A 13,548-nucleotide genomic window follows, 5' to 3' on the forward strand; every position below is an offset into this window, starting at 1 on the left:
GGTGGTTTTTCCTACACTAATCAATTGTTTTGTTTTTAGTATGTCTCTGGAAGGGGTAGAGGACTTCTCCCTACCTGGCACCCTGGCTAGATCTGTCACTCCTACTCAGGGAGAGGACCTAGCCAGTCCAGCATCAATCAGATCCTGGACGATCCCGCGCATAACAACAGAGTTGAGGAGACGGCAAATCCCCTACCCCGCTACGGCAAGGAAAGAGGAGCTTTTCGGGCTACTACGCGCATCCACAAATAACATGGATGCCGGGGAAGGACCTAGCCTGTCCTTTTCAGGGGACGTACATGCCATGCTATCCTCACTCATGGCGTCTATGAGTAAGGTCAACTCCAGGCTGGAGAAACTGGAGTCGGTCACCATGACCCTTTCCTTGGCAGGGCCTCCTCCTGCGGCTTCACAGGCACCAGCCGGCTTGCAGGTGGTCGCGCCAACTATCAATCTGGATGACCAGGAAGTCAGCCCGGCTCATATGATACCGGAGCATATCAAGAGAGATATCCTGGAAGGTAAGGACGTCAACCTGGCTTCCCTGTTGATTGCCTCCCAGGATATTGTCGAAAACAAGACTTATGCATACGACGATGTTTCGGTTGTGGTCAAGTCTAGGGATGTCCGCCTAAACAGGAAACTGACTGATAGGAATCTCTGAGTCCCACTTGGTACCCCTGGCACCAAACTTCTAGTATCGGCTTGGTTTGAGTCCCTTTCTGACGTCAGGAGAGCGCTTCACTCAGTAGGTAACAAAAGACACAACAGTGATGTACTGAATGAACACTCTGAGGTTTATTTTTAATGCACACAGGTTATATAGAGGGGGCTTTACCCTCTTTATTAGCATATCATCGTATGTTATGTATTTAACCTATCATATTAACACGTTTCATTCTACACTCAGAGAAATAGAAACAAAAACGGAACTTCCATATTAGGAATATTGTCCGGGAGTAGTGCCAAAGAGATAAGATTCAGGGTTACAGAGAATAGAAACCTTACAGTATATTAGTTTCACAGCAATCAGAGTTAGTACCTAACATAGAAACAAAACTTCAGCAAAAAGCAGAATTCATGTCATTCATGAATTCCTATGTCATCCGGCGTGCACGTGAGGATGTGACGTGCTAGTGGGTGAGGAGGGAGGGCCATGGGAGAGACAGGAGGAAGGACGGTCTACGACAGGTGAGGGAGCGGTTATCCCCATGCTCACACACACGCTGCACATGCTGCACAGTCGCTGCTCAGTCGCTGTAACGGCCCCGTAGGGAACCACCGGGACTGTTTGAAGTCCATCGCGCTGCCCTGGAGATAGCGGCCTGAAAACCCACGCCGCATTGTGCCGCGACACTGAGAGACAGCCTATGCAAGCCTATACAAGCCTATGCAAGCGAATTGTGAAGGACATAGGAAGGCGAGCGGGGCAAGCTCGGGCGGGACGGCACCAGCTGATCACAGTTTCTCCAGCCAGGCAATAATCTACAGACGTGAGTATGGTGAGCCAGCGAAATGCTGAGCTCTGAGGAAATCTCCGCACCACTCCCAGAGGATTCAAGAGACTTGAGGTATACTCCTAAAAACTGTCATTAAGCCTTATTAAAAAAGGACCGGGAGGGGTTGTATATAGTTATTATAAAAGAGAGACACACTGGGTCTGTCGGGAGAGTTTGGTTTGATAATCTGCATATTTCCTAGTATTTCCTTTGTATGATAAGTAGGGCATAAAACATAGACACTGACTATATCCGGGAAATGTACCCTGCAAGGTGGATTGGGACATAGGAAAAATCCCCACCTGTAAACAGGAAGATTCAAACTACGGAGGAAATAGTGAATTTAAAAATTAGTTGGATTTGCCGGTCCTAAATGAACCTGAAATGTAGGGCAGACAAGGACATATATATTTACTAAAGGAAGACTAAACATACTACAGCTGAAAAATTGGAACAGGCAGAGCCACAAACCTGTACAAATATATGTGTTCTTTTTTTTTTTTTTGTGGTCTCTTTTCTCTTTTTCTTTTTTTTTTTTCTTTTTCCCCATTCTATAGTGGTGGTACGAAGGACAACTATAAAACCCTGGGGACCCCAGAGTGTGTCCCTCTCCTCTCCCTTGCCGGAGTTCCACCTCTCTCTCTATCTCGGGTTAACAAACTAAATTGGAAGAGAGAGATTGTGAAGGGAAGGAAATTCAACGCCACTCTTTACCCCTTTCCTATATGTCCTTACAGTGAATGTTAAATAGGGGAAGCACTATTAAAATTATCGCTTTAGTAGGAGCAGATACGATTTCTCTTGGAATCAGAACGAGTGATACCCTATAATAGGGAGGGGGGGGAGGAAAAGAAGGAGGAAAAAAAAAAAATATATATTAACAAACACTCGGGTCTTAAAAAGGGCATTAGATATCCTGAGTAAAGTCGGATAGAAAAAGAGAAAGAAAAGGGAAGAAAAAAGGGAGAAAGAAGGGAGGGGGGAGAGAGAGGGAGGGGGGAAGGAGAGAAAGGGAGAAAACACCGTGTAAGTCTCCAGTCCAATACAGGACAATCCCTGTCTTTACAAAGTCTGTATTTATCTGTTGGAAATAAAAGGCCAAGCTGGGGAAGAGAATCAGAAGGAAGGTAACTAATATGAGCAGAATGACAAGCAGATCAACTAAGGGAGGACCGCCTACTACTCCAAGCAACATAACAGCAACAAGTTCAATAAGACCCTTCGTGACCAGAGGAGAAAGTCCACGAGCCCTGGATATACAGGGGACAACAAAGCAACAACAACAAGTAAATAAAGCAAAAAGGATTGAAAATAAGAAGTCTCAGAGTGAAACATCTAGAGAAACCTCTATGGAATCAAGAGACGAGGGGTCTTTAGCAGGGGGACTGGAAAGCAGCAGAATGGACGAACAAAGAACAGATGCTCAGCCCCTCTCAAAAGGAGTAATGGCAGAGATGCTACAAAAATTGGAAAACACAATAACGGGGGAAATACAAAATCTTCGGATCGATTTTGGCCATATGCACTCCAGACTTGAATCAGTAGAAGAACGGATAGAGAAACAAGAACAAGAATCAAACCGATTAAAAGATCAGATAGAGCAGATTCAACTACAACAGAGGCATACTCTCTACAAACTAGAAGATCAGGAAAACAGAAATCGGAGACAAAACCTGAGGATAAGGTCAATACCAGAGAAGAAGGGTGAAGACCTCAGGACAATAACACAGATGATATTTAATCCACTATTGGGAAAACCGGCAGAAAACCCAATCATGATTGAACGGGTACATCGAGTCGGAAATCCGAAAAGAGGCTCCTCGGAGCGACCCCGAGATGTTATAATAAGGTTCCGATTTTTTGTAGACAGGGAAGAAATCTGGAAAAAGCTGAGGGGACAACCCCAGATAGTTTTTGAAGGGGTAAATCTCCAGATTTTCACCGATGTAGCCCCAGAAACCCTGGCCAGGAGATGGTTGTTAAAACCACTCCTAAAACAGATGATAGATTTGAATATCAAATACACCTGGGGATTCCCTGCCTGCTTAATTGGGACAAGAGAGGGGAGATCAGCAACATTGAGATTTCCCGAGGACTTAAAGGAGTTCTGCAGGAAATTAGACATTCGGGAGCCCAATCTCCCGGGCTGGAGTTAGGGGAGGGGAGGGGAAGAGGGAGAGAGAGGGCCCTTTTTTGGAGGCCCCCCGCCCTCTCCGTTCTCTCACTCTCACTATCCTGACAGATCTTTGGTCATACCATGCCACCTCAGGATCTTTCTCTTGGATGGCCTAAGGTTTCCGTGAAAGATAGGGGGGGGCACCTCAAATCTCACCCAGAGCGATCTGAACCAAGATATGGTAGTTGGTTCAGGGGTCTTTAATAGGCCAATTGGGAAGGGGGGAGGAGGGCAGGGGGGGGGAAGGGGGGAGGGGGGGAAGGGGAGGAGGGGTGGGGGGAGGGAAGATACCCTATCTCACCAAAACAATCAGAAGTAAGCGTAACCTGAAGAAAAGAAAAATTAAAGATGCCAGTAATTAAATGTCTATCATATAACGTAAAAGGCCTTAATAGTCCATTTAAGAGGCATAAGGTCTTAAAAGAGCTGAAGAGGTATAGGACAGACATTGCCTTCCTACAAGAAACCCATCTTACACTGGGATCAAATATAAGGCTATACTCCCCCGATTTTCCTACATGGTATTATGGAGATACCATCTCTAATAGGGCCAGAGGGGTAGCAATTGCAATAGCAAAGGGGACACGGTTTGTTGTAACAGACAGACTGACAGACCCAGAAGGGAGATTCCTTTTCATAAGAGGAAAATTGGAAGAGGTGGATTATACCCTCGTAAATATATATGCGCCAAATACCTCCCCGATGAAATATCTTTCGGGAATATTAGGGAAATTAAAAGATTTCGGGAGGGGAAAGATAATATTGGGTGGTGATTTAAACTTCTGTATGGACCCAAAGGTGGATAAGACACATCAGACATCGGAAACCCAAGAAAAACAACTAAGAAAAGTAAAAGATAGCCTACATAGAAGCCAACTAGTAGATACATGGAGGATCTTTAATCCGAGCCAACGAGACTTTACATTTTATTCCCATGTTCATGGGAGCTACTCTCGGATCGATCACATTTTTGTTGAACATAGAATGTTGGAAATGGTGGTCGAGACGAGAATAGAGACCATGACGATATCCGATCACGCACCTATTAGTATATCTATAAATATCTCAGGTAATCAAAGACCCTATCAAAATTGGAGACTAAATGAGGAACTACTGATAGAAGAAAAAAGTCTATCGAGGGTTAAAAAAGAATTAGAAGAGTATTTTAAGATAAATGAGACAGATGAAATTTCTGTAGCAACATTATGGGACGCCCATAAGGCGGTGATAAGAGGGGTTCTGATCTCTGAAGGAGCAAGAAGAAAAAAAGAAGAGAAAAGCAAAAGGGAAAAATTAATAGAGGAGATCTTCAACCTAGAACAACAACATAAGATAATGGGAAAGCAAAGAGATTTATACCTGAACCTAGTTGATAAGCGGAACAAACTTAAAGAACTAATGGATCAGGAAACAAGAAGGGATTTTAACTTAATAGCAAGAGAAAGATATAAATGGGGAAATAAAACAAGTAAACATTTGGCTCGGATGGTAAAAAAAAAGAAATCAAGGAACCATATAGAAAAAATTAAAAATGAGAAAGGAGAGGTTTTACACACAACAAAAGACATCGCAGAAACATTTCGACTATATTATGAAAAACTCTACTCGGTTGAACAAAAGAATTGGCAAAAAGGAGAGAAAGAAAAAAAGATCATAGCATTCTTAGAAGAATCAGGAGTACCAAAAATCAGTCAAATAGATGCAGAAGGGATGGACAGGCCAATCACGGAAAATGAAATCGAATTAGCACTAACAAGCTTAGCCTCAGGTAAAAGCCCGGGCCCAGATGGCTTTACAGTAATGTATTATAAAAAATGCAAGGAGATACTCGTACCAAGGCTTTGTCAGTACTTTAATGGCCTCGGAAAGGAATATAATTTAAGTAAGGAGGCATCAGAGGCAACTATTACCATCATTCCAAAGGAGGGCAAAGATATGGGAAGTTGCCAGGGCTACCGGCCGATATCTTTGCTAAATACAGATTTAAAATTATTTGCAAAGGTATTGGCCGGGAGAGTTAGACAAGAAATGACAAAATTGGTGTACCCGGACCAGACGGGGTTTATCCAAGGAAGAGAGGGAAGAGACAACGGAGTAAGAACACTCCTGATAATTCAGAGAATGAAGGCGGTGGGGTCCCCAGGTCTACTCCTGTCGATAGATGCAGAAAAAGCATTCGACAGGGTAGACTGGGGACTCATGCTGCTCACTTTGAAGGAAATGGGGTTTGGGCGGAGGATGATGGAATGGATTGCCACCCTATATAGATCCCCCACGGCCAAAATAAAAATAAATGGTAGCCTCTCCCAAGCCTTTTTAATGAAAAATGGAACAAGACAGGGGTGTCCTTTGTCACCACTCTTGTTTGTGCTATCATTGGAACCCCTACTGGCTAGGATTCGTAAATGTCAAAAAATAAAGGGGGTCAAAATGGGAGAGGAGGAACACAAACTCGCTGCTTTCGCAGACGACGTCCTCTTCTATTTAGAGGAACCTAAAACATCAATCCCAAACCTGTTAAACTTATTCAGCGATTATGGAGAATTCTCAAACTTTAAATTAAACATCACTAAAACGGAGATCATGAGTATAAACATAAGTAAGGTAGATGAGCAACTCCTGAAAGCGAGGTTTCGGTTTGCTTGGGTTAAAGAACTCAAATACCTAGGGATACTGCTAACTAAATCAATCAGGAAAACCTATGCGATAAACTTCATCCCCTTACTAAATGAAATTAAGACAGAAACAAAGAGGGTGGAAAACAGAGTAATTTCATGGATAGGACGAATTAACTATTGTAAAATGGTTATCTTACCAAAAATCTTATATAAATTTCAGATGATCCCTATAGCCCTTCCAAGAACACTGTTCTCTGCCCTTAGAAAAGTAATTATGAATTACATATGGAGAAATAAGAAACATAGGATATCACTCCAGACGTTAAAACAACAAAAAAAAAGGGGGGGACTAGCGGTTCCGGACATTAAGGGATACTATGACGCAGTGGTATTGACAAGGGTGGTGGAGTGGGCCAGAGCCAATAAAGAAAAAAGGTGGGTAAGATTAGAAAATGAATTATCACAGGTGAGGTTGGATAAGATAATCTGGAACCCCCCTAAATTTAGGACACTGGAAAAAAAAATTTTACACGAGATAACAAAAAATGCACTTAAAATATGGGACACTGTTTATAGGAAAACTGAGAAGGTATATAATTCACCTCTTATAGCACTGAAAAATAATGATTATTTTGCACCAGGCAAAACACAGGTAGGGGGAAATTGGATTAAAAAGGACACGGCACAATTAAGGGATATAATAAATGAAGGCCACATTAGAACACTACAGGAGTTAGGACTCCAAAAGAATTTAATGGAAATTAATGAATGGAGGTACCGGCAGCTAAATCATTTTGTCCAAGAACTCCCACACCCATTGAGGTCAGGAGACCAGTTATCAGAACTGGAAAAAATATGCACCATAGATAGATCCAAGGGAACCACCTCAAAGCTATACGGATTTTATTAAAGATGGAGGAGCAGAGTATACCTCCATTCATTAAAAAATGGGAAAGGGAACTTGGGACACAGAGAGATAAGGTTACAATAGAGAAAATGTTGGCCCTGACACACTCCTCTGCGGTGGACAGTCGCACTGCGGAGATGAATTTTAAATGCATAACCGGGTGGTATATGACACCAGATAAATTAAGAAAATTTAAAGAAGGGCAAACAGGAGACTGCTGGAGGGGATGTGGATCACTAGGAAATATGGCCCACCTTTGGTGGGGATGCCCTAAGGTTAAGAGGTACTGGGAAAAAATATTGTCCTGTGTGGAAGAGATTACAAAGAAAAAGATTGAGATGGACCCATGGGTTGTCTTATTCCATGGAGGGAAAGAAAGTATAAAAAACTATAGGAATACCCTTGTACCGCACTTATTGAATGCCGCAAAGAGATTAATCCCAAGGGGGTGGCAAGAGACGGAGTGCCCTCCAATTTGGGAATGGATCGATGCGGTTGAAGAAACCTATAAAATGGAAGAACTGAAAGAGGGAATAGAGGGCAACCACATTTTACATAGTACGAAATGGGACAACTGGAGAATCTTTAAGAAATCATGGAGCTACGCGGAAAAATTAAGGGAAGACTTTTAAAAAAAAAAAAAAAAAAAAAAAAAAAAAAAAAAGTTATCCTAGGAAAAGATAGAGAAAACCAGAGATACAAAGAGATTGTTTGTGGTGAGATAGGTGGGGGGGGGGGGGGGGGGAGGGGAGGACAAGGGGATAAAATGGTAATGGTATAAAAATTAATCATATAAAAAAAAAAAAAAAAAAGCAGAATTCATTTTGACATAATAAAGAACATGGATTCCTTTCAAATCCCCTCTTAAGAACCTTTAGTGGATCACACTACATGGTTCTTTCCTTTCTTGTCCTTTTTCTCTCTATATGATATTAGGTAATTCTTATACCCATCTGGGCTTCGATCCTCCTGGGGTAGAGTAGTCTGATATAATGACATATTAGAGAGCCCTTTTTCTAGCATTCGTCTCACACAAGGAATAACACATAATGCTACTACACCTATTACTACAATTACTATTAGTATGACAATCCCTAGTTGCATGAGACCTTGTTTCCAACTTGTGAACCATCCAAAGTATTGATCCCATGGATCATTTATACCTGAGTTCTTTTTCAGTTCTACTGACAGATCTTCAAGCTTCTTTATAGCTATTGTGACCTTACCAGTGGGGCCAGTATTATTTGGTATGTATGGGCAGCAGGAGGTTGGATCAATCAATACTCGGCACACTCCGCCCTTCTCTGCAAGAATCATATCCAACACCATTCGATTCTGGAATGTCATGATCGAGTCTGCTTGTAGTTCTTCTGCTACCCCTAGAAATGCATCTCTGGTATAGTTTACAAACCTTTGCTGATTGTAGTATATGTAATTTATCCAATCAACATTTTTATTCACAGTAATAATGGGAAATATTGATTCAAATCCGGCGGCTACTTGATATCTAGCTTTGAACTCATCTGGGACCCCTCTTGGAACACCTATTGCATCTATATACACATGGGGGTCAAAACTTGAAAGGGGGCTGCTTCTTTTGTTTATCTTTAGCACCCCTTTGTCTATAATATCTGATTCAGTAAAAATGTGCATGTTCATTATAGCTTTGGCAAGCGCACATTCACCTTTCCAGGCACCTTCCAATCTGGATCTTATCTTTCCATCTCCACAGATTCAATACACATCTCCTATGGAGTACACTTGGTTCTGAGTGAGGGATATGTTCAGATTGCTGTATTTGTGACAATAACCTTTGGTGAAATTCTGTACATTCCTCCCATGTGTACTCCCCTTGTAACATGTGTAGTTACCTGGATATACCTGGATACCTGCCCCTGGGCGAGGATTTTTTTAACAAAAAAGGGTATTTTGATTTCCATTCTGTACATGCACTGTGGTTATAAGACATATTAACAAAAAGAGTCAAAAAACATTCTTCAACACTTTCTGGTAACACTAGGGGTACGGTACCTAGGTGTGGCTTGGCAGCACCGCATATGTAACAGTTACTTTTATTCACAGAGGCTGCACTATATTTCATCCACTCCAGCCACAAATTAACATCAGAAAAACCCGTCCCCATGGCCAAAGTATCCTCATATGTGGGATTAGATATGGCCCTTAGGTTTTTTAGAGAAACTATATGCGGGGCTAGTGGGTTTTTGGGGACACCTGTGATGGGCTGGTATTCCTTAGACTTATACATATCTCTGAGTTTGAACATTTGTGTTACCTGAGAAGTCTCAGCTCCCCACATTTTATGGAAGTACCATCCCAATACATAATCTCCTTCATCATATTTACCAGGGTTGTCTATTGTCAATACAATTTTCATTTCCGCTGACCTTTTTTTGCAATAATTCAATAAGGAGGTGTCCACATAACACGTCCCTCTCTCAAGGAGTGTCATTCTAGTCAAAAGGGACTTAGAATTTTTATCCCTCCTTTTGAGGGCGCTTTCTGGTTTATATCCCCATTCTGTCCCTGTATTCCATCCCACTGATCCCCAGTATCCACAACCTTTTCCCCAGTATGAGTCTGTTACACATATATAGGCCTGTCCTTCTACATAGTCGTTGGAACAATAGTTATAATATGAACATGTTTTCAATATATCACAAAGGCAAAAGGTGTAGGTAGCTACGTGAGTGTTAGATGAATTATACCAAAAGGTGATGACGCCGCCCTTGCTAGTTGCGGCTACTTCTCCCTTACTACTAATTGGTAAAATCAACAAGATTATTGAAGCAATCTTAGTCAGTACATTCAACCATTTCCCAGAAAGGGGTGAGGAGCTCATCATGTTGGAGGTCAGGGCTGTCTGCCCCCGTTAGTACCTCTGGGCCTTGTTGGAGGTCAGGGCTGTCTGCCCCCGTTAGTACCTCTGGGCCTTGTTGGAGGTCAGGGCTGTCTGCCTCCGTTCCTGCCTCCTCTCTTGTTCTCACAAGCTTCACTCGGGTGGCGTGGATCCAAGTTGGAGACTGTTCAGTCAGCACGGCTGTTCTGGTTACTGCGACCACGGTAGTGGGTTGGCCATATGCGAAGTCACCTTGGGATTTTCCTTTCTTCAGTGTTTTGATCACTACCTCATCCCCCACCCTGTATGGGTGGGTGGGTTCCTGTGGAAGAGAGGGAGACTTACAAGCAACTTTTTCCTCAGTTTTATTAAGAACCTGTATCAATTTGGTGACATATTCTTCCCTTATTAAATCAAGATCACCTTCCTGCACTATCATTGGGCGTCTTGCCCAGGGGGTGGGGAAAGGCCTTCCCATGAGTATCTGTAAGGATTCTCAATACTGTTATATCCTACCCCCTCTTTGCAGACTAATCCTGTCTTAGGATTTTTCTGCAATACTGGATAACACCAGTCTTGCTGTTCCTGTTCAGTGGAATATCTTTGAAGATCAGTAAGCATTTGTGACATCTCAGGGGTTGGAGGTGCCAAACATGGCATCTCCCAATGGTTACATGGACCTGTGGGGTTGCATTTGGCCACTCGTTTCGCCACCTTATCTGCCAGCGCATTGCCCTGTGAGACATGATCCTTACCATCTGCTGCCGTGAATCCTCTCCTCTGTCAAATCATACCATGGTCCCACACTACCCCATGTGCGTACCTACTATCAGTATAAATGGTGACAGATCTATCAGTATGTAGAATACATGCTCTAGTGAGTGCAATGAGCTCAGCTGCCTGCTGTGTTGAGTGTGGATGTCGTTGAGTAGGCCTATAACATCATGTGTAGTGTGCAAAAATGGTGTAACGTCACATTGTGAAAGGAGTTGCCAACTCTACCATCATAGCACAGGCTGCAAGAGAACACAGACATGCCGGCATCCCTTGAACAGGGGTGGGCATTACCTTTGAGAAAAATACACAAGGACGCAACTTGCCTCCGTGTTCTTGTGTCAGTACACCCGCCATGGTTTTACAATTTTGTCGTGCAAACATGTGGAAGTTTGTAGTCAGGGAGGCCTAATCCTGGACTTGACATTAATGAACATTTCAGATAATCAAATGCATTGTACATTTCTGAAGACCATCTTATTAAATCAGGTTTGTCCTGCAGTGTTGCCTGTCTCAAGATATTATCATAGTAGGAACAGTCTGGGATCCATTGTCTGCAGTAGTTTATCATTCCAAGGAAGGATAGCATTTCCTTCTTGGAGTGCGGGGTGACCAATCCCGCTACAGACTGAACTCTCCCTGGACTGATCCTCCTTTCCCCCTTTTTCAGGACAAACCCCAAGTATTCGACTTGCTGTTTACACCATTGCATTTTCCCTAATTACACTTTGTGTCCACATTCAAACAACCATTGTAACAGTGATATACCATCCTCAATGTTGGCCTCCACTGACATACTGCACAACAGTAAATCATCCACGTATTGCAACAACACGGAACCTTGGGGGGGGGGTGCCATGGTTTTAACGTGGCTTGGAGGACTATGCTGTACACTACAGGTGAATCAGCACATCCCTAGGGCATTTCTGCCCCAGGTCAGTTGACATCTGTCAAAGGAAAAAGCAAAAATTAGTCTGGTCTTCTTGTCAACTGGGATAGAAAAGAATGCATTTTTCAGATCTATCACACTGAACCAAACAGCGTCTGCTGGAATGGCAGATAGTAATTGAGTGATGTCAGGTACAACAGGGGCTATAGGCACAATGATGTTGTTGATGGCCCTTAAATCCTGTACAAAGCGGGCAGTACCATCTGCCTTTGTCACTGGATTCACGGGCGTGCTGTAGGGTGAAATCACCTCTTCCAGGATTCCCTTTTGTAGGAATTCTTTTATCATTGGCCTAAGTCCATCAAGTTTCTCTTTTGGCAGTAGGTATTGTTTCTGGAACACTGAAATGACACCTGGTTTTACAGTAGCTTTGTAAGGTGTGCAATCTATGAATCCTGTGTCATATTCATTTGAAGACCATAATGCAGGGTTAATGTTGTTAAGTTCTGGGTGGTTCTGTATGTTTGCAAGAATCAGTGGCACTGGTGTAGAGACTGGAATGAGATCTGAGTGTACTCTTATGCCCTGATTTTTGGCTGACACTTGTAAGTCAAGCTTAATGAACAAATCTTTACTTAACACACTTGAGGTTGCACTGCTATCTACCATGAATCCTACTCTCAGTTATCTAAGTCCACCCCTTTTAGTCGGACGCTGTGGTCCACCTTCTGTCCGTGAGAACAGAGCTCTGATGTGAAGCACAACACTTAACATGTAACACATAACTTCAAACATTGAAACAAACAGATCTGACAATACAGACATAAACGCACAAAAGGCCCATAAAAACTTTTCATTGACTTCAATAATAAAAAAAATTTACAGCTTGATCAATGCTGTTGGCACCAATAAAAACCAAAAACTTCCAAGAAAAATAAAATAAAATTCTCAATGCGCATATTATATGAAAACAAATATCGTACTCCATACACATTCATATACATTTCATGTACTCATCTTCACAAAACAGCTCATAACCACGCCCTTACACATAAAAACTGAATTGCACACACAGCTCTCCTAAAGCATCCATTAGGGCTCTTTCACACTTTCAACTCCACTACAACTCAGAGCCACACCCATTCACATTCCACTGAATCATTTGTCTTCCAACCTAATCACACAATTGTCTTTGTTTCATCCCAAAACTTGCAGCACAGACAAACACAGCTTTCCACACCACACCCAGAATTGCTGATGGTCTGTCGCTGTAAGACAATATACATGTTATAATCATAAAGTCATTTTGTTAAACCCAAATCATTTTATATGTCAGGTGTTCTTAGTTAATGTTGTACATATATAATAATTCTTGTTAAAAACTGGATTCTCACATTACACTGCTGGGGAAAGAAAATTATTGAACAATTTTATAATAATATTACACATATAACATCACTTACTCTGCAGGATTCCCTACTCCTTTGTATTATGTAATCCATATCCTAGGACGGGTCATGGTCAAAATGTGGCCATGCTTCTTTGTCTCCCAGACAAAGACCCTTTATCATGTCCATGTGGTACGGGCTATTATCGCCGTCCCTGGGAAAAAGTGGCTAGCAGCTTGCATGAACTCAGTCCATCCAGCTAAGTTATCCACCCATGGGTTAAATAGGAAGTAATTTGTGGGACTACACCGTGCAACATAAACTTTGCATGTTTCTCCCGTCTCAGGTTTGGGATGATTTGTTTTAGACCCTTGTGACCCCTTTCCGTCTGATATTTTAATGATGCTACTTTCCTAGGACTGGCTGCACTGAAGCGTTAA

This window comes from Bufo bufo, chromosome 2 (assembly GCF_905171765.1).
Source record: "Bufo bufo chromosome 2, aBufBuf1.1, whole genome shotgun sequence".
Lineage (NCBI taxonomy): Eukaryota > Metazoa > Chordata > Amphibia > Anura > Bufonidae > Bufo > Bufo bufo.